We start from the raw sequence: 27,632 nt of genomic DNA, 5'->3' as shown, positions 1-27,632 counted from the left end.
AATCAGAATGAAAGTTTACTGTGTTCTCTCATATCAATATTAGGAATCATTGCAATAAAATTCACAATTCAGATATTTAAGCTTAAAGCAAAAAATAAAATAGAAATACACTCTTTCTGAAGATCCATCCTGACCTAAATCTGGTACTTTCAAAACATCATTCGTCTAAAATTAGCACATGTATAATTTCCAAATGCAAAGATATGCAAATAACCTTGCATATTTTAGCTTGTAGGATTGAGACACAAATATGTCTCTGTGGTTTTATTAGTAATAATTTATATAAATTTAACAAAATCAATCTGCACAATTTTTGACAGAGTCATAGAAATTAAAATTTTAGAGTTATAGTTTTTTAGAAAGTACAAATGCAACCTTCTTATGAGTAAACAGAGCTGTGGTCATCCAAGATGGGTGCCTGAGTTACCCCATACTGTAGTTATTTATTTTCCTTTACCTGGATTCACAAAAATGCAGTTTAATCTACCATTAAAAGTATATTCTATTGAAACAGCATGATAATCTGAAAAAAATATGGTTAACTTGATCCAAGTTAAGGCAAAGGGAAAAAAGGAATGGAGCTTTGCACAGTTCAATCTGCAAGCTGTTGGGGATTCTTTCATTTGGCTTTCCTTCCTTCATGCCACAAGCAGTGAGCTCTGTATGTAGAGAAAACCATAGTTATCATTTTAACTCATTTGAGATAAAGATAATTTTTCCCAAGAAAGATAGAGTAGCCTCTGTATGTTATGGATTGATCAATAATATAGGAGAAAACTGAGTTTCTGCAGAGTTATACAAGTACAGGCATTAATAATGAAAATGATTTAAAACAAACTGAGCTATTGGGAAAAGGCAAACATTTAAGAGTCTAGGCTAGATTTGTAACTCAATATTTATTAGTTACATGTTGGCTGAGGTTTGGTTCCCCTGAAACTCGAGACCCAGATAGTATTAGACGTGTTAGTGTCTTATTTGGAGATCAAACCCAGGTGCACCAGTGGAGAAGTCAATATATTATACAATTAATGAGCATGTTTCTATTGTGGGCAAGGGGGTCTCTGGATAATTCATGAACTACCTGGCTTACATGGATAGTTCATGTCTATCTGAAATACAGAACTTTCAATATCACACTCATTTTCACTACAGTAAGACACTCATAGGGCCTTCACATTTAGGGACAGCCAAGGAATGGAAGGTTCCCTTTTCTAATATCCTACTCATACTCACCAAAAGGAATGGCAAGTGAAATCATTAATTCAATTTCAACTATGTTTCCCTCTCTTTTTGTGCCAAATACATATATAGAGAATTTAGACAAGTTATAGTTAGAATACATAGTCTAATAACTCGAAACACTCAAGGGAAATGTGCATGCAAGATACACCTACCATTCAGTGTTCTCTGTCATGGGGAAAGTGACACTGTCCAGTACATGGAGCTGCAGTGTAAAAAAAAAAAAAAAAAAAAAAAAAAACACCAGCTTACTCAGCTTGGGACACACATATACACCACTTCTGCCCATGAGAGGGCTGCTGCAAGGTGCTCCTGGTGAGAGCTGTTGCTTGAGCTGTGCTCACCCATGGAGAAGGACTTGTGTGTAGCCTCTCACCATCTTTTCCCTCTTTCCTTTTATAGCTAAAAGTGGGACAGAAACAAGACCTACTGGCTGAGCCAGGAAGCTAGAGCAGAATGTAAGCTGTGGGAACAGCCCCCTTGAACTTAATGAAGGTCATGGCTCATTTCTCAGATCAATATCTGTACAGGCCACCAAGCAAACAGTCCTCTCAGTTGCTCCAACAGTTCAGACAGAACAAAAGAGTCCGAGCTCCTTCCAGATAAAGCAACAAGTTCCCTTTGCTTTCCAGAGTGAAAAATCACTCATACCTAAATACATCACCAAATAAACACTTATCTTTGTGCCCATCTGGGCCATTCTGGAATGTTCTACTGAATCAAAAACCTACCAGTCAACCCTACATATAAAAACAGGACTCTTTATAAACAAAATAGTGGTTTAAAAACAGAAACAAAGCACTGTTTAACATTTCTGAATGCCTGCTAAGAAGATGTATTCACATTCAATAAAAATTAATATAGCTAATCTCTATTGACAAGAAATTTCTTAAGAGAAAAGCAAGTTTCATACTTATAAGTGGGGAAGGACCTAAAAATCTCATTAACACACTTTATGGAAATAAGAGTAACCAAAACAAATACAAATAAACAATGCACTATTGTTAATACTCTCTCTTAAGGTCATGTGAAAAACAAAATTTTATTCAAAAACTTAATTGGGCACCTAGGAAGTTATTGCTGCTCTACAGGCACTGTGGAAGATAGAAACAAAGGTAAATTGAACAGTTTCTATCCTACTTCATCCCCCCCCCTTTAAGAAGCTTAAAGTCTACAAGAGCCTTAAGCCAGAATCTCACCATAAGGAAACCCATAGGAAAAACACTAACTCTTGTCAGCAAAATAGATGAAGAAGTCTTAACAGGTTAATGACAAGAAGTTCATCAAATGTTCCTGTGAAGAGAAGTGTAACTGATCAATCATATATTTATCCAAATATATACAATGGCTTTAAGTAGTTGCATTCACTTGATGAGAAAGAAGAAAACACAAGACAACAATAGAGGAGCAGGAGAGATTTTGCTATTACAAGCACATAAAGATATGATTGAGAATGGTTTGACTACTCACTGTTTTTCTTGTACATCAGAATTTCATAGGAATTTATCTCATATTTCTCAAAGGTTTGCCACACCTTTTCAATTGTGTCTTTATTAGTCAGCTCCCCATACATAAACCTGCAAATCAACCGAGGAGCTCAAGTTAGTAAATCAAAAGGTATTTATTATTCTATAAGCAAATGTTAAATATCGGTTCTGTTCCCAAACTATATGCTAGGCATTGTGATGTGCACACATATGTGAAAATGTTTGTTGGATCAAAAAGTCTTAGAGATTTAACTGTGAATAAGAATTTCTCACTGTCCAAAAAAACTAAGCCTAATGAGAGACACACATGAAGAAACAATACATCAGAAGAGGATACAATCAGTGCTACAGTGGTGGCACACATAGAATAGGCAAATATCATGCTTCAATTGGTGAAAGAAAATTGCCAAAATTTAAGGACAAATGAGATCCAAAGTGTAGAGGGAAAATAGCAAGACAGAAGGGAAGAGAAAATTCAAAGCAAAAGATGAGCATGTGAGCTTTAACCAACAGCCAGGTTAATTCAATAATATAACAGCCCAATATGACTGAAGGTAGGCATGGAAGGGGAAATCTGCTATAGATAATACAGAGAAGCAAGCAGAGGACAGATGAAAGAGGAGAGAATGGCATTAGAAGCCATGTGAGGCAATTCAATGTTTATCCTGAAAGCAACTGGAGGATATGGAAGGTTTTAAACAAAGGAGAAACCTAAGCATATTTCATTTTAGAAATGTAAATCTGGAAGAATTCCGATAAAAATGGCCAAGTAAATATGGACTAAGATATTGCCTCTTCTAATTCCTAATAAACAAAAAAATTGAAAGAGGGGCAGGGAGACAAAAAAAAATATTCACCAACTAAACAAGAAAGTGAGTGCAATTAGATGCTGTAAACATTAAGACACAGCTAAGGAAAGAAACAAGATTCAGTCACTGTCTGTGCAGCAACTTTTCCTGATCCTGCCCCACCAAACAGAAAATAAAAACAGCATTGGGTTAAAAATAGTGTTGACAGCATAAAATCCTACATGTTACTAATCATATATCTCCCTGATGCTCAAATTTAGAGACAAGTAGCCTAAGAGGGTAAATACAGAACATGAAACAAGAGAGAGAAGAGAGAGAGAGAGAGAGAGAGAGAGAGAGAGAGAGAGAGAGAGAGAGAGAGCACAAGAGAGCGCAGAGCTAGAGAAAACCTTGGGATAGAGCTTTACCAACTAACTCTAGTTCTTAGCAGAGGAAGAACAATTGCCAGGACTGTCCATTTTTCTGGTCCTACACTAAATATGGTCTGAATACCAGAACTTATCCATGCAGGAACAGAATAGTCCCTCAACTGAGTAGAATGAACCTTTCCACTGGACACTAACAGAATGCAAGAGGAGGGGCCATCTCTCAAGGGAGCTGGAAGCCCAGCTTCCAGATGAAGGATGGTCAATGTTTCTAGTAAGCATTTTCTCTTCCCACCCCAGGTCTCAGGCAACAATGATAAGGAAGGACAGCTCTGATCAATCCTCCAAGTCTTAAGTAATGCAGAAATGGTGATATAGGTTCCCAAAACATACAGGTCCCAAAGACACTCAGAGCTTATCTGATCTAAAACTAAACAGCCAAGTCAAGCACTATACTTAGCTTGACACTGGAACGACTTTAGACTTACTATAGGCTTCTGAATTCTGGCACCCTAGCTGCTAATTTTATGAATTCTCTGTCATTTTATGAATACATTTTTATTTTACTCTACAGCCCACTGAGGGACAAGATTATCTGTGGTTGTCTTTGGGCATTACCTCATGTAGCTCTCTGTTTTTAAGTTGTTCTCTTTACTTATGTATAATGAAAAGAGAATATTGACTTTGTTAAACTATATTTTAAAAGAAAAATAGATCAATGCTAAATTAGCCCTACCTGAAAACAAGGGAATTTCTCTTTATTTTTCTCTGAGTTAATTTTCTAGATATGTGGCCATCATTTAAGTGAAGCGATGGTACATATGATAGCAATTTTCTTCCCAAGTTAACATAAATTGCTGCAAAATTGAGTCTTCATGTAGAAGAAGTGCCATAATTACCTCCAGTTTTCACTGGTCTTGGTTACTCTTTCAAGCAGAGCAGATGTAAATTTCCTTAACCTGAAAATTATATTACAAATATCTACAAAGCAGGAAATAAGCCAAAGAAGTTCCTGAGCTATCAGGAACATAGCTAGTACAAAGGTTTTTGTATTCTTATAGTAGGGGCCATTCAGGTAATTTATAAGTTGTTTTGAATTGTGCATAAAATTTTGCTAGATTAGCAAAATATTTTATCTGATTTTTGAAAGTATTTATATGCAATAAGAAGGAAGAAAAATAAGAAAAAGATGTTCAATTTACACCAAAAAAATGAAGCTAATATTATTGATTTATTGATTGTACATATGAAGTACAGATGCAGATTTATAAATATATAGATACTTAAGAGGAAACCAGCACAGAAAGAATATAACAGCATTCTTTTGCAGTTAGAGTCATAATTTCTAAACCTCTGAGAAGTGGGGAGAAAATCTTAAATTTTCCATTGCTCAGTCTTCAAAGTAAAAAATTTAAGAAAATTAAAATACTTCCAAACATTTCATATTTTTCACCAAACTTTTTATTTGTCTGATTTAATACATGAAAATGTAACTTCTGAGAACAGAAAAGTATGTCTGAAGAGACAGGTTTCTCCACCCTTCATAGATGAGTTTATTTCTTAATTTGGAAGGTGTGGGAAATTGTTCCACTTCATGCAAACAGTGATGAAGAGAAAAAGATGAAAAAGGAGAAAAACAGGAGCCTGAGGCTATGCTGTACTAAGACCTTGGCAGGGCACAGCATAGGAATGTCTGGCAGGATCCAGGCTACATGCCCAGCTCAACACCTTGAAGATTCTTTGAAAGGATTTTCCCAATGCCCAGGTCCAAGGGGAGTCCTCAAATACATAATATTTGCCATTAGCACAATTTGCTAAGAGAACAGAAAGAGAGGTCTAACAAAGCCACAAAATATTTGTTCTCTTCTCTTTTTCTGAAATAAAGAATTTTAGCTGAGGAAAAAAACCTCTTTAGAAAAGGCTCTTGTATCCAACATTATAAATTACTCTTCTCTAAAATGTTCATAAATCTTAAAATTAATCCAATCATCTAAATTTTCTTTTCATTTATTTTTATTTTATATGCTTTTCAAACTTATTCAATATAAAATTTCATAAGCTTTTGAGTTCACATTTTTTTTTATAGATAAAGTTTTCCCAAGCTTTTCTAAGTTTTTCCCCATCTTACTGACTACAAATATGTAGTTGTAGCCACCATGCCCCACATAGGCTTTGATTTTCTCAGCACATTAATGAATGAGAGAACATATTACAATAAAAGTTCTTCAATAAAAATGGAATGAGGGGAGCTCCCTGTGTGAGTGGGTGGAGGTGAGTCCCTGCTCAGAGCAAGCCCTGGGCTGTCAGTGCTCCAACCCTCCGTGGTCTGCTTCCACTGGCCTGAGCGCCCCTGACTCTCTCCCAGCTGTTGCATGTCCACCACTGTGGCCCTGTAGCACTGTTGCTTGCTGCCTGGCCTCTTTGTCTTGGCTACTCTATTTAGCATCCCTGGGCTTTTCATGGACTCGCTGTCTGCTGTTGGCTTCTCTGCTGTTGCTATGGTGGCCTTGCACTTTCCCCTGTGCCTCTCCTAGAACTTGTAGCCCCTGCACCTTAGGCCATGTGGTTTCAATCAGAGCAGTGCTTCAGTAGGCTATCAAAAGACGGCATCTCCAGTCTGAGTGTGTGTTATAAGATGGAGGCAGGAGTGGTGAAGTGAGAGCGCTGGATCTGAGTTGACGCTCTTCTGTGGCCTAGGACAGTCACTGAAAGACAGAATTCTCTCCTGCACAGCCAGAGAGGACTGGCGGGCTGTAGTGCCCCACTGCATGTAAATTCTCCCTTGGTTGACTCCTCACCACACTGAAAACTTTAGGAAAAATCCTTGTGTTTAACAGCAGAGGCTTCAGAGTGTAATCTATACTCGGACCTAGAAACCATTTTAACTGGCGACTGATATGTCTCAAGGTGAACTCCTCCATCCAAGGCACTGCCACTTATAGTGGGAGCTCAGCTGATCCACCCGGACAAGATAGGTGAGGTAGAGGATAGCACCATGCAGATTCATCAACCTGTGAATTCTACCTGGGAAACTCTGCCTAAAAGCAAGCTTGCTGAAGATAAGGAAGAAAAGGAAGAAAATAATGGAAAGAAGGATTGTGTGGCATAGATAGTAAATATCTGTTCTTGTTCACAGTTTGGACCACCTCAGCAGAGACAATTCTTTCATTTTTCATTAAGAACTTTTTTGTTTTGGGGTTTGGATTATACTTCAGTGGTATAGCACTTGCCTATCATGTGTGAGGCACTGGGTTCAATCCTCAGCACCACCTTAAAAATAATAAAGGTATTGTGTCCATCTTCAAATAAAAAATAAAAATTTTTTTGGTTTTTGTTGTATATGTTGATTCATTCATGTTACACACATATAAAGATATTTTGTTATCATTTTTCTCTTTTTATTACCTTTTACTATTTTGTTTTGTTTTATGGGTGTTTTTTTTCTTTTTTTATTGTTGGTCGTTCTAAACATTACATAGTTCTTGATATATCATATTTCACACTTTGATTCAAATGGGTTATGAACTCCCATTTTTATACAGATTGCTGAATCACATCAGTTACACTTCCATTGATTTACATTTTGCCATTCTAGTGTCTATTGCATTCTGCTGCCTTTCCTATACTCTACTGTCCCCCCTCCCCTCCCCTCCCCTCCCCTTTTCTCTCTCTACCCCCTCTACTGTAAATCATTTCTTCCACTTGTATTATTCTTCCCTTATCCCTCACTTCCTCTTGTATGTAATTTTGTATAACCCTGAGAATCACCTTCCATTTCCATGCAATTTCCCTTCTCTCTCCCTTTCCCTCCCACCTCTCATCCCTGTTTAATGTTAATCTTCTTCTCATGCTCTTCGTCCCTACTCTGTCCTTAGTTACTCCCCTTATATCAAAGAAGACATTTGGCATTTGTTTTTTAGGGATTGGCTGGCTTCACTTAGCATAATCTGCTCTAATGCCATCCATTTCCCTGCAAATTCTATGATTTTGTCATTTTTTAATGCAGAGTAATACTCCATTGTGTATAAATGCCACATTTTTTTATCCATTCATCTATTGAAGGGCATCTACGTTGGTTCCACAATCTTGCTATCGTGAATTGTGCTGCTATGAACATCGATGTAGCAGTGTCCCTGTAGCATGCTCTTTTTAGGTCTTTAGGGAATAGACCGAGAAGGGGGATAGCTGGGTCAAATGGTGGTTCCATTCCCAGCTTCCAAGAAATCTCCATACTGCTTTCCAAATTGGCTGCACCAATTTTCAGTCCCACCAACAATGTACAAGTGTACCCTTTTCCCCACATCCTCGCCAGCACTTGTTGTTGTTTGACTTCTTAATGGCTGCCAATCTTACTGGAGTGAGATGGTATCTTAGGGTGGTTTTGATTTGCATTTCTCTGACTGCTAGCGATGGTGAGCATTTTTTCATGTACTTATTGATTGATTGTATGTCCTCCTCTGAGAAGTGTCTGTTCAGGTCCTTGGCCCATTTGTTGATTGGGTTATTTGTTATCTTATTGTCTAATTTTTTGAGTTCTTTGAATACTCTGGATATTAGGGCTCTATCTGAAGTGTGAGGAGTAAAGATTTGTTCCCAGGATGTAGGCTCCCTGTTTACCTCTCTTATTGTTTCTTTTGCTGAGAAAAAACTTTTTAGTTTAAGTAAGTCCCATTTGTTGATTTTAGTTATTAACTCTTGTGCTATGGGTGTCCTATTGAGGAATTTGGAGCCCAACCCCACAGTATGTAGATCATAGCCAACTTTTTCTTCTATCAGATGCCGTGTCTCTGATTTGATATCAAGCTCCTTGATCCATTTTGAGTTAACTTTTGTTACAATTCATATTACACATACAGAGCATATTTTTTTAATATCTCTGCTTGTATACTAAGTATATTCACACCATTTGTGTCTTACTACATGTACTTAGGGAAATTATGTCCATCTCATTCCACCATCTGTTTTACACCCCTTGCCCCTCCCTTCCCTCCCTCCCCTTTGTCTTATCTAGAATTCATCTAAACCTTCCATGCTTCCCCTCCCAACCCCACTATGAATCAGCCTCCTTATATCAGAGAAAACATTTGGCATTTGGTTTTGGGGGATTGGCTAACTTCACTTAGCATTATATTCTCTAACTCCTTCCATTTACCTGAAAATGTCATGATTTTATTCTCTTTTTTTGCTGAGTTATATTCTGTTGTGTATAAATACTACATTTTCTTTATCCATTCATCTACTGAAGGCCATCTAGGTTGGTTCCATAGTTTAGCTATTGTGAATTGTGCTGCAATAAACATTGATGTGGCTGTGTCCCTGTAGTATGCTGTTTTTAAGTCCTTTGGGTATAGACCAAGGAGTGGGATAGCTTGATCAAATGGTGGTTCCATTCCTAATTTTCCAAAGAATCTCCATACTGCTTTCCATATTGGCTGCACCAATTTGCAGTCCCACCAGCAATGTATGAGTGTGCCTTTTCCCCCACATCCTCACCAACACTCATTGTTTGTATTCTTAATAGCTGCCATTCTTACTGGAGTGAGATGAAATCTTAGAGTAATTTTTATTTGCATTACTCTAATTGCTAGAGATGTTGAACATTTTTTCATATATTTGTTGATTGATTGTATATCCTCTTCTGAGAAGTGTCTGTTCAGGTACTTGGCCTATTTATTGATTGGGTTATTTGTTATTTTGGTGTTTAGCTTCTTGAGTTCTTTATATACCTTAGAGATTAGTGCTCTATCTGATGTGCAAGTGGAAAAAAATTTGTTCCCATTATATAGGCTCTCTATTCACTTCACAAACTGTTTCTTTTGCTGAGAAGAAGCTTTTCAGTTTGAATCCATTCCATTTATTAATTCTTAATTTTAATTTTTGCACTATAGGATTCTTATTAAGGAATTTGTGGCCTAATCTGATATGATGGAGACTGAGGTCTACTTTTTCTTCTATTAGACACAGGGTCTCTGGTTTAATTCCTACGTCCTTGATCCATTTTGAGTTGAGTTTTGTGCATTGTGAGAGATAGGGGTTTAATTTCATTTTGTTGCATATGGATTTCCAGTTGTCCTAGTATCATTTGTTGAAGAGACTATCTTTTCTCCAATGTATGTTTATGGCACTTTTGCCTAATATAAGATAACTGTAATCATATGGGTTAGTCTCTGTACCATTGTTCTACCAGTCTATTTAGGTGACAATATCATGCTTTTTTTTTAAACTATTGCTCTGTAGTGTAGTTTAAGGTCTGGTATAGTGATGCCACCAGTTTCACTCTTCTTGTTAAGAATTGTTTTGACTATTCTAGGTCTCTTATTTTTCCAGATGAATTTCATGATTGCTTTTTATATTTCTATGAGGAATGTCATTGGAATTTTGATTGGAATTGCATTAAATCTGTATAGTGCTTTTGGTAGTATGGTCATTTTGACAATATTAATTCTGCTTATCCAAGAGCAAGGGAGATCTTTTCATCTTCTAAGGTCTTTTTTAATTTCTTTCTTTAGTGTTCTGTAGTTTTCATTTGAGTGGTTGTTTTGGGGATTACAATATTGATATTTAATTTTTCAGTCCACATAGAATTAATATTTTAAAATATCAAATAAAACAAAAAAATCTTATAGCCACCTGGGTTCCCACCTTACATTACACTTGTGATGTGAAATAGAGGTGCATGGGTTAAAAACCTCATAATCACTCTTATGCCCTATGCATAATGATCATACATATTTTAAATAACTTAAGGGAAGGTCAGTCATTTGTTATATTTATCCAAACATTTTCCCTTTCTATTGCTCTTCCTTCATTCCTCAAGTCCCAAGTTTCCCTCAAGTATAATTTCCCTTCAGCTTGAAAAACATTTTTTAAGAAGCATTTCCTTTAGGTAGTCTGCTGTCAATGAATTCACTTTAACAATTTCCCTTTGTCTGAGAAGGTATTTCTTTCACCACCATTCCTGAAGGATGCTTTCACTGAGTTGGCAGTTCTTTCCTTTCAGTCCTGTAAGGATGTTTCTTGTGCTCATGGCTTCTGGTGGAAATCTGTTTTTATTCAAATCCTGGCTCCCCTGCATGTGCTGCTTTTCTCTGACTGCTTTTCAATTGTTTCATTGTCTCTGGTTTTTAGCAATTTGCTTATGGTTTATCTGAATGTGGTTTTCTTTTCTTTTTATTTTTTCCTGTTTGAAGTTTCCCTGACCTCTTGAATCTTTAGATTTATGTCTTTCATTGAACTCGGACAGTGTTAAAGCATTGTTTCTTCATTTTTTTTCCTGTTCTAATCTTGTGCTCTTTTCTCTTTTTAAATTACATTCTAATAACACAAATGTCAACATTTACTATTGTTCCATAGGTCCCTGAGGCTTTGCTCATTTTTATTGATACTTTTTCTCTTTCTGTTCTTCAGATTATGTACTTTCTATTGTTTCTGTCTTCAAGTTCAGTTGTTCTCTCCTCTCTCCTCTCTATTCTGCAACTGAACCCATCCAGTGAATTGTTTATTATAATATTCTATTTTCCAGTTCCAAATTTTCCACTTGTTTCTTTTTAATAATTTTTCTTTTTCTTTTGGGAACTTCTACCTTTCCAACCCTTAAAAAGCCTGTTTATTATTACTTCTTAAAAGGTTTTGTCTCATGGTTTAAGTGTTTATGTATCTTGCCATGGTTGATGATCTTTCCCTTGAGAATTGATCATATTTTTATTACATTTTTCTGGTCCTTCATATGTCAAGTAATTTGGAATTCTGCATTTTATACTGTGCCTCTGGGAGGTATTAAAAAATCCTCAGGGAATGTTGATTTTATTTGTTGTCTGGGTACATAATTGAATCAGTTATGTTCAGACCCCAAGTTCTGTCTTACCTTCTATGAGAGAAGTTCTAATGTCCACTGGATTGTCATATACTTCCTTGGGTCTTCCCCACATGTGTGCTTCTGGGGAGTCTGAGACTTGGTGGCAACATATCCACTTCAGTCCTCACTTCCTTTGAGGTCTTTTCTGTACCTGTGCAGTCCACTGTGGAACTCAAGACTTGTGCAACATTTTGCCCAAGGTTCTGGCATTCTTTTGTTGAGCTCTCTTCTCTCTGGGGCTCCACAATATTCTCTTTCATCAGTTGGTCACTTTCTAAGCCCTCTGGCTAGACAGACATAGACTGTCTCAGAACTCGATCTGCCCATGGTACTGCAGAGTTCTCAGCAATGGAGGATAACCTGACGGGCAAGCAAAGAAAAAGAGAATGAGGTTTTTTTTTAATACCTTTTAGACCACATGGTTATATTTCTCTGTTCTTCTCCCTAAAAAGTTGGATTTTTAGAATTTTAGATGCCCCAGCTGCTTCTTTTTTGCAGTGTAACTCTGAGACTGGGGCTCCTTCCGGGGAAGAACCAAGAAAGAAAAAGAAACACAGAATTCTTCCATACTCTCCTGGCTGTCCTGCCAGAAAGGCATCATGTCCTGGATCCTCACCCAGCATTCAGGTCCTCCAAGATCTATTTCCATCTTCCTATCCAATCTCCTGAAACTCCCATAGCTTCACACTCTTCTCTAAGCATTCAGTGGATGTAGGTCCCCATGGAGGTTAAGGGTCTTATGAAGGTCTATGGGTCAAAGCTCTCCACACCTAGCTCTCATCTGAACCTCCTGGGACCATCTTAGAAATACAGATACCCCAACACCCCCACAGTTTATTATTCTTTTTTTTATACTGGGGATTGAACCCAGGGGTCCTTTACCACTGAACCACATTCCCAGCCCTTTTCATTTTTTGAGACAGGGTCTCACTAAGTTATTTAGGGCCTCACCAAGTTGCTGAGGATGGCCTTGAATTTATGATCCTCCTGCCTCAGTCCCCTGAGTGTCTGGGATCACAGGGGTGCATCACTGTTCTCAAAGATAGGAAAGTCTAATTCTTAAGGGGGCACTAGGAATCTGTATTCTGAACAAGCTCCTCAAATGATCCAGAGGCAGTCTTCAATATTTATAGAGTGGAGGGCGGCCATTCATAGAAGTTTTCCTATAAACAGCAGTGGAGGAATGGGGAAGTAACTGGGGGAAGGGCACAAACAAGGCTGAAAGAAATGGTTTTTCATGACAAGGGAAATTTGTGGGATCCAAGGAAGGAGTCACCAAGGGAGAGTTCAGGTGAGAGGGAGCTCCTGATGGTGTAGATCTGGGAAGAGCAAGGGTGTGTGGAGGCTTCATAAGGAGAGGAGATGGGACTGGAGGGAAGGTAAGGAGGTTGGGAAGACCCTCAAGAAGCCTGAGGTGAAGGTGAAGGTGAAGGATGGGGAACAGGGAGCTGAACTGGTAGACAGAAAAACACAGAATGGCCTGAAATGAGTGTTTACTAGGACCAATTAAAGAAAATGCCAACTAGCCCTGTGGGCAGAGCTGAGGCCGGCAAAGAAATCTGTGGTGTGAATTTGATGGTCTGGGGCCTTGACTGACGCAGGCAACCCATGAGGCAGTGGGAGAGATGGACTGCAAAGGTCAGAGGGAAAGAGTGCACCAGGATTGGGGTGGAGCGCGGGGACCAGGTTCCCATGTAGAACCTGGTTGTGTGACCTTGAGCAGGTCATGTGACCTTTGGCCTGAATCTCCTCACCCTTCACATGGAGACACATTTTTGCAGGTCTCTTCCCACAGGGATCTGATGGGAAAGTGAGTTAAAAAGTTTAAAAATTAGCCTATTGAGGTCAAGTTCATAATTTTTGTTGTTAATACTCCAAGAAATCCGGTGTTATCTCCTAAAGGTTTGGGCCATGTCAAACAGGGCATTCTAGTGCAGAGAGAAAGCACTTAGCTGTCATGTCCTTAGACACACTATTTCTGGTGACAGTGATCCATTTGATACATAGCCTTCCTGAGGCAGGGTTACTCTGTGATGGAATCTAAGGGTGTTTGTCAGAGTTGAACAGACCTTCTTATAGAACTGGTTGTGGGAAATGTGCTGCGGAGACAGTAGCACCGAGATAAAGATGTGTGCACTGGTGGTGGCCTTTCAGTAATTGACACGTCTCTGATTATTGTTTTATAATACCTTGCACGATCCCCCCATTACAGTTCCATTTTATGACGATGTTAATATACAGATGTTACTTTAATCTGTTTTTTAATTTATCTCGGTGATCCCACAAGTACATTTTCAAGTGATTCATTTATTGAGTAGCACCTCATTTATTTTAAAAGTATTTTCTTTTATCACTGTGAAAGTGCTAATGACATTTATACATGGCTTCTCTTTCATTTCTTGGAATATTCATTGTCCTTCTCCTCGGGACCAGGATTGCATTCCTGTCTTCTGTGCTGGAATTGCCCGTGACATTCTGCACTCATCACAGTCTGCAGTGTGTCTGTGCTCTGAAAGCCCCCCTTTGGTGCAAAGTGTGGATCCTGAAACCAGGTCAGGTTCTACATCTAATGAGAGTCAAACTCATGTCAAACATCAGCCCCTGTCAAGCATCTTCCCAATGAAATGCACTTTTAGCCAATTTCTGTTCTGAGAATATTCAATTGTGAAGTTGAATCTTCATTGTGGTGCAGGCCTGCATGTGGGAGCTGAGTATTTGGGGTGTATTTACCCCTAAGGGTACCCAGTGGCTGGTGAAACCTGTGTATCCTGTAATCACTACTGGCTCTCCCTCTCTTAGGTCCAGGGTGACATTTCCAGTAGTAGCTGGACGTTGTGCCATAGCTCTTGGCCAGGTTCAAACTGATACTCCAAACATGAATCATTGTCTTTTTCCTCTTCAAGACCCCCAGCCATCTTGGAGTCTATCCTAGTCTCTTTTGTGCTGCTTGAACAAAAGATCAAAGATTCTTCTTTTTTTTCTTTTTTCATGTTGGAGATTGAACCCAGAGCCTCACACATATCAGGTAGATACTGGACCACTGAGCTACATACCCTCAGGCTTTTTTTTTTTATTTCAAGTCAGTTGCAAAAATTTCTAATCCTCCTCTCTTAGTCTCCTGAGTACCTGGGAATATAGATGTGCATCATGGGTCCTGGCTAAGAATAGATAATTTAAAACAAACAGAAATCTTTTGGCTTGTGATTGTGGAGGCTAGGAATTCAATATTGAGGAACTGGCATCTGGTAAGGGCCTTCATGCTGTGTCATCTCATGGTGGAAGGCAGAAAAGTAAGAGAGCAAGATGAGGCTGTTTTGAATTAGATTCTTCATGTTTTTCTATCAATGCAGTTAGCCACTGTCCCCAGCCACTATCTGCAGCCCAGACAGAATATAGCACCAGCAGGTTTGCCTGCCTTGTTGCCAGGGGTAGGATTTTGCGTACAACTTCAATAGCAACCACATGAAGAGTTTTAGTATTTACAGATCCCATAACACCTGAACACCTGGAGGCCACACATTTGGAGGCTAGGGAGTGCAAGCAGGAAAAGCCCTACACACTAGGGAATAGGATGTTGTCACTTTGAGTTCCAGGGTAAATTTATAAATTGTCCTTTTGTAGAAAGAAGCAGGAAAGTGGAGAGAACATTCTGCCTGCAGGAGAGATACCTTGAAATTCTGGTCTCTGGCCATCAACTTGAGACATTTGAGTGTGGTGTACAATTGGAAAATATCAGGGGTCTACTTGTGGCATGAGAAATTTCAATTAGTATTTGAAAATATATTTGGAGGCAACATGAAATGATAGGCCTTCATTACAAGAGCCAGATTCATGCTTTTTCATGGAGCTCACTCCTGTTTTAACCCACGCCGTGGCAATGATATTGATTCATTCATTTCACTCTTAGTGCCTATCACCTCTCAGTTCCCAACACTATGGCCTTGGGGATGGAGTTTCAAACACATGCTTTTGAGGGAACATGTTCAAACCACATGAATGTCTCTCTGGCCTTTCCTTCTTCCTCCATGCCCCAAGTGATACCATATTCTGCAGACCCCTCCTGATCAGCCCCTTGGCTCTCTCTCTTTCCAATTTCTCCTGCCTTGACCTTGGCCTCCCCCTGCATGACTATGGTGGATTCTTACTATTCCAGCATCTCTAGCCACCAGCCTGGCTCCTTTTCCTCCCTCCTACAGGCCAGGGTGTGGTTCTGAAGGAACGCCAGGTCCCCCTATTGCTCACCAGCCTTCAGCATCCCATTGTTCTTACAGGAAAATATTCAGTTTTTTATTCTTCTATGTCAGCCCCCTAAACACACTAGCTCCCCTTCTTTCTTCTCTAGCTTTGCATCTCATCAGGATTGGCTGCTGTTCCCACAAGCAAGAAAGAGAATCACTCAAGCCACCCCAAGTTTGTGTGTGGTTCAGGTCACAGTGGGTCAGTAGAGGTGGTGTCAGGATCAGTTTTCTGGGTCTCTGGCTCCTCCAACCTGTGGTTCCTTCATCTCCAGGCCATAGGATTCATCTCTTCAGACACGTGAAGGGAAAATAGAGTGTGAATCATGTGGGTGTGAGGGTGTCTCTCCTAGAAGTGGCACTTATGCCTTCTGTCTCATCCCATTGGTGAAGACCAGACACATGGCCACCCCCAACTGCCCTGGCCACTAGGAAATGTGAGTAGGCCAAGATGACCAGCAGAACACAGAAATGGCGGGCAGCAGGGTCTCTGTGCGCTCCCCACAGCTGCCACATCCACTCACATCTGCCCTCCGTCTCAAACATCTGGAGATTTGCTTCTTTATTCTTTTCTTTCTCCACCTCCAAGTCACATCCTGGCCCTGGAAATGATTGCAGTGAACTGACAGCCTGGGGACAGCCTTGAGGTGAAGGTGAGATGTGGCCTGAAAACAGACCCCAAACCTCCAGCAAGACCAGACAGGTGGCAGGTACTGGCCACTCAGGACTGCTCTCCTCCTGTCCTCATTTCTAGCTCACCTGACCAATCCCCTGATGAGGAATGAGTATCCAGATGAGGGATGGCCTCCCTCAGAGCTCTTGGATGGGCAGTGACTTGGGTCAGAGCAACAGAGTTCTCAGTACACGGAGCACAGTGCTTGATGGACCTCAGTGGACTGTCATCATGAGTTCAGCGCTTAGAACAGTTAAATGGTGAAGCCCAAACCAAAAATGGCTCTATCAGCCTAGATCATGCTGGAAGAACTCCTAGTGGAATTAATTCCCCTGAGATCAATTCCTCTGAGAGTTCAAGATTCTCAGTGGCATTTACCCAGGTTCCATTCCCAGTCTTGGGGTCCCTGCTCATGTGCTAGGGCCCTACCATGGAGGTGGAAAGCCTGCTGGGCTGCACATCAGCATTTTCTGAAGCTCTTCTCTCAGGATTCATTCAGCAGCTTCTGGCTGAAGGAGACCATGGCATCTCTCATGCTGTGAATGAGACTCTTTGCTTGGGATTGGTGAGCTCACCATTATCTCTCCTCAATAGATCAATGGCTTGCACCACCCAAGCAGCAACCACCCAATTCCATAAACCTCATAGTTGCTCTTACTTATTCTTCTGAAGCCTCAGATATTTCTCCAGTCTGTCTGTCCCCTTCCACTGGGATCCTAAACTACTTCACCACTGGTGTGCAGCTGCCCTGCCACAGCATGCCAGGGGCAGTTCATGCTCCAGTGATAAGCAGACAAGAGGTCCTTGTTACAAGCCAAAAAGTGATGCACCTACTCCAAAATCCCATTTTAGATCTAATCCTGAGGATTATGGCTTCTTAGGGTGGAGAGCCTGTATCTGAGGTGGATAGTGGCATGTGGGAAGCTGATTGGGGTATGGGGCATGGTCTTGGGAGAAGCCAGAAGGCACAATCAGGCATAGGAAGTGGCTGGCCTGGAATGTGCTGGCAGTGAAGGGAAGTCTCAGCTGACCCCATAGAGACGGCCCTTTGAGTCATCCCAAGTTAAGGCAAGGGGGCTTTTGTGTTTCCATATTAGCCAGTTATTCACTGCACTCCCCCAGGAAGGAGCATAGCCTAGGGCATGGTAGTACCCTGCACCAAGGACCATGCCCAGTGAGTATCATTGAGTATCACCGTTGTGAGCCATAAGTAACTGATGACAGTGATGACAGCTGGATGATGGACATCTCTGTCTTGCAAAGAGCATCTGGGCAAACCAAAATATTCACTACAAATACCATTTCATGGTAAAACAAATGGGATGTATGACCAGGTAGGCTCACATTCGCAAGACATTTGAGATAAAACATGAGGCTTGGAAGGCATTTCCTGGCATCACAGCCCCTCTGCAGCCTTCAGACCCTCCTGACCCAGCCAACAGTTCTCTCCTGCTGACACGCCGGCACCTTGGTTCAATGGGTGAGAGACACTAGCCTAAGGATGGTGGTTTCCTAGAGGGATGCAGAGAAACACCCACTGACACATCCAGACAATGTGAGGACCAGAGGCTTCTCTCCCCAGAGAGTTTACAACTTCAGGCTCATTTCTCAGTATGAAAAAAAAGATAGTGCTCTCTGACAAAGGGATTCCAAGCATCATTAAGCTGGTGTGTGAGGGTTATGGAGGGATACGGGGGTTGAGGGCCCTCCCAGTGCTTCTGGGGTCACGCCATCTGCACTACCCAATCAGAGAGCAGGGCTGGCAGACAAGGGCAGAAAGAGGCCCAGACGGTGCTCGGTGTTTGAGGCTTTGGGTATATTAAAAATGAAGGCATGCTGAAACAGGGTTACAGAAAGTGTGCACATTTAACATATTATTCCCTACCCACACATAGCTACATAGATAAGCACAGTGACTTTGTATATGGCCATGTTAGGAAATACCGTGAGAAGCCTTAGTTTGCATTTGTGTGAGAATACAAGGCCTAGGCCAGAGGAAGTCCTGCCTGTATTCAAGGAAGGCAAAGTTCAAATCAGTGGCTTCTAGTTCAACATGGGACACACAGAAGTCCCATTTAAATGCCACCATTTCTACAACTACTTTTTTTTTTTTTTTTTTTTTTGCTGTGTGTATGTCTAACTCTTCTTTTTCCCCCCTGTCCACTCACCCAACCAACAAACAAAAAAGCTTAGCGTTGAGCATTTGTGTCTGAGAGGGCTGAATACAGGCCCCAGGCCCTAATAGAAACAAAACCCAGGGGGCCATTTGGTGCTGCCTTGATCTTGCTGTCACTGATATCTTCCAAATATATTTGCTATTTGCTCCCTTGTCCCTGCAAACCCCTGCTGTTCCCAATTGTCCATTGCCTATTAGGAATGGTTATAGCCAAGATATTTTTCCCCTATTTATTTGCTTCTTTTTTCCTTGGGAACTTTACTATGCATGAGTAACTGGCCTGTGATGCTTTTTTTGTTTGGCATTTTGCATTCGTTAAAAACCAGTAATCTGCATGTTTTATAAAGCTGTGGGGGTCTCTCCCCATGATCAATGCTGGAAGCACTCATTAACATCTGGGGAAGTGATGGCCCCAGATAGGGGGGACCCATCGAGTGTGGGTTTAGGAAATATGTCTTAAAAAAAAAACACCAAAAAAACAACAACATCAAAGCACTTTATATTCATTGCCAGGGTTGTTCACTAATAGAAACGAGCCTGCCTGCCTTTAGTACCTCGGTGCATTCCCTTTTCCCAGCCTGGGATGTATTTTCCCTTCCACTCTGCTTGTCAAAGGCAATTTCTCCTCTGGGAAGCTCTTCCCAGTCACTTTCTTTGGAAATTACAAGCCAGTCAATTCAGCCAGCTTTCAATGATCTCCTCCTACATGCCATGGACAGTGCAAGATATTTCTGGGATTTATTGTAAATAAGAAAATTCCTCAGCTCTCAGGAGCTAATGTGGAAGAAAGACCCACATTATTAGGACAGATCATTAGGACACTTGGAGGACCTTGTGCAGAAAGAGTAGAGGCAGAAGAGAAGCAAATGCCAACCTCTGTCCTCATTGTGAGGAACAGTGTCACCAAGGAACCAGACATGAAAGAATGTGTGGTCATTCTGAAGGTGCTCGAATCTGCCTTCAGTCACTCTTTCTCAAACACGTGGCACCTGGACTGGCCATACCAGAATCACTAGAGATGGTGTGCACAGTGCATTTCCCTAGATTCATGGGGTATGCATTTTCTCCATGGATAATTTTAAGTTTGAGAAATGCTGCTGTGAAAGATGAGAGCCTTTGGAAGGTTTGATTTGATTTACACGTGTTTATGGTTGATACTCAAAATGTGCACTAATATTCCATATGTGCAGTCCCCGCCTCCACAACTGCCATCCACCAATCCTCTTTCTACCCTAGAAGCAGCCATAAATACTAGCTTCTTGGGTGTTGAAGCATAGGCTTGGCATCCAGTCACTGGGTATTTGGTCTCAGATTCCATCCTTGCCTTCCTCTACTTTCCCCAGGCTCCCCTGGCTATTGTCTTTCTGCTAACTTTCTCTCAGGGAAGACTCTGGAAAGTGCTTGCAGGGCTGGAAAAGCAGACAAGGCAGGGAGCCAGGTTACCCTGCTCTCCCCCTGCTTCGGGCAGCACCGCTGGCCCTCTGTTCCTCTGTAGTTTCTACTGGGCATGCCTTTGTTCAGCTCCAGATGGTGGCCCTGCCTCCTGAGCTGTGATCCCTTCATCTCCTCCATCTGTTCCTCTAGTCCTCATGTTCTTGATCTCATTGGCCCCCATTTGCTCTTTTGGCTCATTCTACACACTCAACATGAGTTTCCTGCATTAAAGTTCCTCTGCTAAATTGCCTGGCTTGGGAAGTTTTCCTGGCTGGATTCTGCCTGTGTTCCCCCTCCCCACTCACACACACTTAAAAATATATCTGGTGGATGTGTGCTAAGTTGTTTCCAACAACTCTTCCTATGAGAACAACTAAAAGAGTGAAACAAAGTATTTTTTAACAAAAATCAAAAGCAAAAATATATCTTTAAAGATACTGGAGAGACTCCAAAGCACTGAGAATTCCAAGACCAAAATTTAGGAAAGAAGAGCTGAGAGAGTCCAGCAGACTAATGATGCTTCCCAAAGTAGTGATGATGAAGAGGCCAAGAAGCTGAACAGAGCTCGCAACAGACTCACGGGGCTATGAAGTCAAAGGGGGAAGTTCAGAGACCGTCAGGAGGAAATGTCTGGGTTTACACTCAGCCTTCAGGTTGAAACCCTGAAGGGCCATATCTTAAGAGTAATGGTGAAAGAACAATAGACCAGTTCTCATAGAGAATGAAGTCCGATTCTGAGTCATCATATTTCTTGTTTGCACTAAGATGATTTGGAATTGCTAATGCTTCTTCCCTAGTTGCCCACTGTTGAGAGCCACAGCCAAAGGGGCCCCAGCAAATTTCCAGCTGCCAGAAAACTTCCAATTTCCAGTTGATGATTGGCTCACAGGGGCCACAGCAACTTCTCGCTGCCAACTGATTGGCTCCTCTGCAGTGATGCTCATTGGGCTGTTTCCCTGCCCTTTCAGACCACAGAGCTGCTCACTGGGGGACTTTTTTGGCTCCGCCCACGTGACCCAGCCAATCAGCCTCAAGAGCAGGAGGAGTGGGGGAGGTGGGGAGGCTTGTGGGAAGCTGGTTGTGGCAGTTGGGCTCTGAAGGTTTTTCCTGAGGAGCTGTTTTGTTTGGCGTGTGTGGTTCTAAAAATAAAGTTTGTTTCTTTTGACAAGTGGCTCCTGAATTGTGCCCGGCCAGACTGCGGCAGCCCACCAAAACAAAACAAAAGTAAATCCTCTCTGGAAGAAGATAGCATCATATAACAGATCAAATTACCATCAAAAATTCTCATATGCAAGTCTGACACTCATGAAACATAACCAGGCATATAAGATGAAAAGACATGACTGAAAAATCAAGATAAACAACAGACATTAGAAATAGACTCAAGCAGCATGGTTACCAGACTTGGATTTTAAGCCATTAAGAACAATGTGTTTAAAGAATTAAAAGATTGATTATTTTCATAGAGGATTAAAAGAATAAAATGGAAACCCTAAAACTGAAAAAAATGTATTACCTGAAATTATGAACTCAATGAATTTTATATACTGGAGAGAAAAACTACTGAACTGAAAAATGAATTATGTAAATATTCACATTAATACATAGAAAAAAAGATTATAGAAAGAAATATGTATTCACAATGAACAAATTATTTAACTCTAATGGGAATAATAATAATAATAATAATAATAATAATAATATTTTCATATTGTAGGGTTATTATAATGATTATGTGAGTTAAATATATGGAAGTATCCTGAAATTACAAGAACATATAAATATATAAAGCTGTTAAACTAAATCCCTGACATATAGTAAATGCTATGTAAGTATTTATTTATTGTTAGCATTTTATCTTGGAGATTGTTTTATCATAAGCACATAGCATCGTCTCATTTGCCCTTTATCCTTATTAATGACTATATTGTATTCTATATTATGAACAAACTATGATTGAGTAAGCAGTCTTTTGTGACAGATTTAAGATATTTTAAGTGAATGTTTTTATACTTAGCTTTGTGCTTGTGTACGTATGTATGCATTCTGAGTTTACAGAATAATTTTATAGATACAAAATTTCAAATATTATATCCTCCAAATAGTATATTTAATATAGTGGTAAAAATTAATAGGAGGTTCTCAACTGTTGTGCCTACCCACTAATAGCATTTGAGTATCTGCTTCCCCAAAATTATCAATTTAATGTATTATCAAACTTTTTGACAGTCAACCTAATGATGTCTAATTTTAGAGAAATTGGCTTTTTTCTTATTGAGTTAGAGCTCCTTTTAATATATTAAAAACCATCTATAGGTCATTTTCTTTTCATGTTTCCTTGACAATTTTTATATTGGATAGTTAGGTTTTTCTTTCATTGATTAGTAGACACCATTTATATATTTAGGCTATTAATGCCTTGTTTTTCCTACTGCAATTTTTTTCTTAGTTTGTTGTTTGTCTTCTGACTTTGTTTATGGCATTTTTTCTTCCAACCAGAAAAAATTAATTTTATGTGTTCAACTGTATTGTTCTTTTCTTTTGTGGGTTGTTTGCTTTATGTCCTGATTAGGAAGGCCTTTCCTACTTCTATACTTAAAATGTTATCCTAGGTTGTATTGGATTGTTTCAGGTTGAGTAGTTTTAAGAACAGATTCAAGTTACAGAAAATCATTCACTAGCTGTTATTTTAAGAGCAGCTGGGAGGGGAATAAGACTAGAGGCAGGGGCTGCTGGTTCAGGGTCTTTCACACTAATTCAATTGAAGAAAAAGGCCTGAGCTTAAATCAGCAGGGAGCAGAATCAGAGAGTGTTTAGAAGATAAAATCAAAATGATTTGGTGGGCTTGGATAGGACACTAAGAGTCAAGGAGACAACGGCACCACCAGCAGGTTGCTGGCATAGATCAAACTGGCATGAATCAGACTTCTTTGATATTCATGTTACTCCACTTTTCCTGACTTGTGTGTTCTGACTTCCCAGAGGTAACTGGCACCTCTCCAATACAGGAACAGCTCAGAGATCCCTGGACCCCTGTAGGACCTAGGCCAGTGGACACACAGAAAGGGCCAGTGCAATATTTGTTGATGAGCTGCACAATGGTATCCTCAATGAATGGCCATCTTTATTTGCTGGTGAGGAACTGTGAGTAATGGTGCATTTGCCTGCATTTTCTTGCCTTGGTAGTTCCTGCTTTCTTGGTGTTTTTAATGCCTTTATAAAGTGGATAAGAGCTTCCCACACCCTATGGCTCATGGCCTCCCAATAAGGCCTTTTACCTGGGTATCCCACTGACACCTGAACACTTTCACTGTGTTATGCACATGCCCAGTGAGTCTCCAGCTCAGCTCACTGAACCATCATCCATGCAGAGGCCTAAGCCATACATTGCACCATGGCTGATCTCCTCATCTTTCTTACACTCCACACACTAGCAGCTTCAAACCTAGCCCTGCATTCATTCCCACGCAGCTGCCCTAGATCAGCCTTTGTCTCCTCCCACGTGGACTGATCCAGAAACTTCCTAGCCAGGCTCCCTGCCTCATTTCCCTTGAGATCCTTCCCATCCCATCATTGGGGTGGTGGATCACACAAGGTCACTCCCCTGCTGAAAAGCCACAGTGGATAAGAGAATGTGCTTGGTATGTGTGGACCTTTATAACCGGGGTTTCCCCTATTATAACCACCTTTATAATCACCTCACACTGAACTCTGAACATTCCTGTTTCCCTGTATCTGCACTTCTCTGTGCCTTTGTCCTTGCTGTGGTAGGTAGAATGATGAATCCCCAAAGATGTTCATCTTCCCAGAACCTGTGAACCTGTGAACTTTGTATGGCAAAACTGAATAAGGGTTGCTAATTGCTGATCTTACAATAGGGAGACTCTCCTGAGTATCCAGGTGGGCCCAATGTGATCACCAGGGGCTTTGAACCAGAGGTGGAGGCAGAGGAGGTCACAGTGGGGCAGTGGGGAAAGGACTCCACTAGCTGTTGCTGGCTGTAAAGGTGGAAGAGGGGGCCATGAGCCACGGAACATGAGTGGCCTCTGAAATCCTCAAAAATTAAGGGAGTGGATCCTCCCCTATAGGAGCTGGGTCCTATTGACACCTTAGTATTAGCGCAGTGAGACCCAAATCAGGATTCTGACATACAGAACTATATATTTTATTATTTATAAATTCACCTTGTCTCAACCCAATAAACTTATAATGCAGTTGCTCCTTGACTTATATGACAAGGTTATGTACCAATAAACCCATCAACTTAATAAACCCATCATAAGTTGAAAATCCTGTAAGTTAAAAATGTACCCAACATATTGTATCTTGCTAGCCTGGGAAGAGATCAAAATTTAAAACATGGCTTCTATTGAATGTGTATTACTTTCAAACTATTGTAGAATCGAAAGATTGTAAGTTGAACCATCATAAGTTGGGGACAATCTGTGTTTTGTCACAGTAGCAACAGAAAACTAAATACTTGGCTCTCCTCTGTCTGGAATGCCCCTCTTCAACTATTTTGTCCAATTTGGTGTCACTCCTTCTGTAAATCTTAAATTCCTTCAAGAAATAGGAGTGGCTTCCATCTCCAAGGATTCCTATATCATATCCTCTTTGCTTATTTATTTGCTGACCTAACTGTGCTGAAATTTACATTATTTCATACTTCTCCATGCCACTAAGTAGAAAAGTGTTTATTAGAGTTGAGATTGTCTTTGATTTATTTTTCTTTCCCCAGAAACTGAGACAGGACCTGGTTCTTAGTGTGAAAAGAAAGGACAGATAATAGGTCAAGTGAGGTCATGACTCTGGGTTCAAAAAGCCACAATTGGTGAGAGGAAGCACGGGGGCCAGGGCCAAGTACAGGCCTCATCCTTAGAGGCTGACTCAGAGGAAACCAGATACTCCCTTGAGTTGAGAGCTTTGTAGTCACGTCTTCCTGCATTTATTCTGGTGCATTCTGTGTCTCAAACCCTATTTTCTTTGAACAATTGGAGAAACACCTCCCATCAGCTCTAAAGCATTAGTCACCGCCTGTCTGTTGCTTAGGTGTTCAGACCAAATGGTGAGCCTCAGGCTGGTGGATCCATTGGCACATATGTATTGAGAACCTGTTGGTCCTCAGCAAAACTCTACTCTCTAAAGGGGACAACAAAACGGAGTCTTGGCTTTTAATTACTGTGACTTTATTCCCCAGGTATAGAGGCATATTATAACCAGACGAAAGCAGATGACCAAGCAGGATAAATGACATTTGAAGTCAATAAACCAGAGGTTGGAGTCAAATGTGAGTCCCAGCCATGGGAGATCAGAGTCTAGGGGGGGACAGAATTCTGAGGGCTCTTGCAAAATAGGTCAGACTGGGCCTGGCCAGGTTTTTCTGGGGGCTCACTGGGGACTGCCTTTTTACAGATCTTGAGCACTACTAGTTCAGTTATTCTGTGACAAGAGAAATAAGGTATCTGATTTTGCAGCTGATGCATTCATTCATTCAATCAATGAACATTTGAGATCCCCTATTATATCTAGGGATGGGGGAGGGGTAGCTATAAAATGGGAATATAAGTTTGCAACAAAGCTAAAGGGCACTGTGTGGCCACTCTGTGGAGCTCACATTGTCATCCAATCTGCTTATCATCTAAATAAAATCCTACCCTAGGTGTTCAAAAAATAAATGTCTAAGGGTAATTGGAGGGGTGAGAGATCCATCACCCCCAGCTACCAAGAATCAAGAGAAGCTGCTTGGAATAAGAGGCCTCCTCACTTGGCTTTGAAGGACAGCAGAGCTAGACAGAGGCAGAGATAGGGAGGGTGGTTTGTGGTTCTCCTCTGCAATTTGGGCAGAGAACTCAGCTCTTTAAGGTGCATGTATTTTAATGAGGATTTATTTTCTGCATTGTTAAAGCTTAATGGTTCCCTCAAATCATACTGACACAAAGGGAAGGCAAAGCAGTTCACCAAACAACAGATTTTGCCCTGAGCAAAGGCACTTCTCCATGCGTGGAGACAGTCCCCCACTGTTTCCCAAGAGCCAGAGCTGGCTTTGCAAATCAAACAGGAGCCCTTAAACAAAGCATTTCCCTTCCAGTAGAGGAGTAAGGAAAGGATGGGTTACCCCAGGATAACACCTGAAGGAGTGTTACACTAATGGCAGCTGTCGAAGACATCTTGGGCCCACTCCCGGCGAGCACCCAAGGCCAGGAGCCTTTTAATTACCTTTATGCTTGTAGTTCCTTGCCTGATACCCTGTAAGTCAAATGTGTGCTACTTATTTATGAGATGGAAAAAATAGATAGACTAAATGGACAACTGAATGGAAAGATAGATGAAGATCTTTCTACTTTGCTGCTAAGTGATTGGCAGGTTACAGGCATTGTAAAATGTCCAGTTCTTCTGTTGATGGAGGTGTGGTGATTCAGGTATCACCACATGATACCCAGATGTTTGTGTAGATCATTAGTTAGTGACTCTTGCAGGACGCCTGGAGTACTAGAGTGTCTGATGCTTGAAAATCTGAAGTTTAGTTCCTTAAAGATTGTGAATGAGAAGTCCGACATCAAGGGATGCAACACAGGTGGCAGGCATGTGGCTCTTCTCCCAGAGACTGATTTCTACAGCAGGTTACTGCTACCTCCCAAGACTGATATTTGTTGATGGGCAGCGGCTGCATTGTCTTTTGGTCAAAGCTCAGTGGGTTCTTCTCAGTAATGGCAGCAACATCCGTTCATTAAAACTTATAAAGCAAACTAACATGAATGCATTAACTCAAGAGCTCAAGTATTGTCATTATCAAAAGTCACCAGCAGCAAGAGTGTGAGGATGTAGAGATCTGAGCCTCCTTCACCTTGGCAGTGTTGCCAAGGGTCCTGCCCTTGCAGAGCTGAGTCAATGTGAAGGGATAGGCAGGGGGTCTCCAAATGAACATCCTTCTTTCCCAGGCTGCTCTGTTCTGACAGAGGTGGGTTGTGGCACAGAGAGAGAAAAAGGAGGTAGCCTTTATGTTCTAAAGAATCCTACAGCATTTCCCCAATCCAGGCAAGGAGGTCTTCTGCAGAAGGCTCTGTTACCAGCTAGCAGCACCAACTGTTCTGCCCATGGTGGGTCACCCTGTCAGCTTAGGGAGATTTTTAATCTAATGGCTTTGGTCAGGGATGAGATGATGCAGGGGAAAGACCAGAAGTGACCATAAGGAGACCCTGACCACAGTCACGCACTAAGTGCTACCTGGAGTGGATTACTTCCCATGGCTCAGCCTCTACTTCCTCAACCCTAAAGTGTAGAATTGACTCAGACCAGTGGTTTCTACACCTGTTTTAGCTGTGCTTTCATTTTTATCCCAATAAATATTGTTTTAAAAAT

The sequence above is a fragment of the Ictidomys tridecemlineatus genome, chromosome 13 (assembly GCF_052094955.1).
Source record: "Ictidomys tridecemlineatus isolate mIctTri1 chromosome 13, mIctTri1.hap1, whole genome shotgun sequence".
NCBI classification, from domain to species: domain Eukaryota; kingdom Metazoa; phylum Chordata; class Mammalia; order Rodentia; family Sciuridae; genus Ictidomys; species Ictidomys tridecemlineatus.
Note: the sequence above shows the minus strand (reverse complement) of the source record.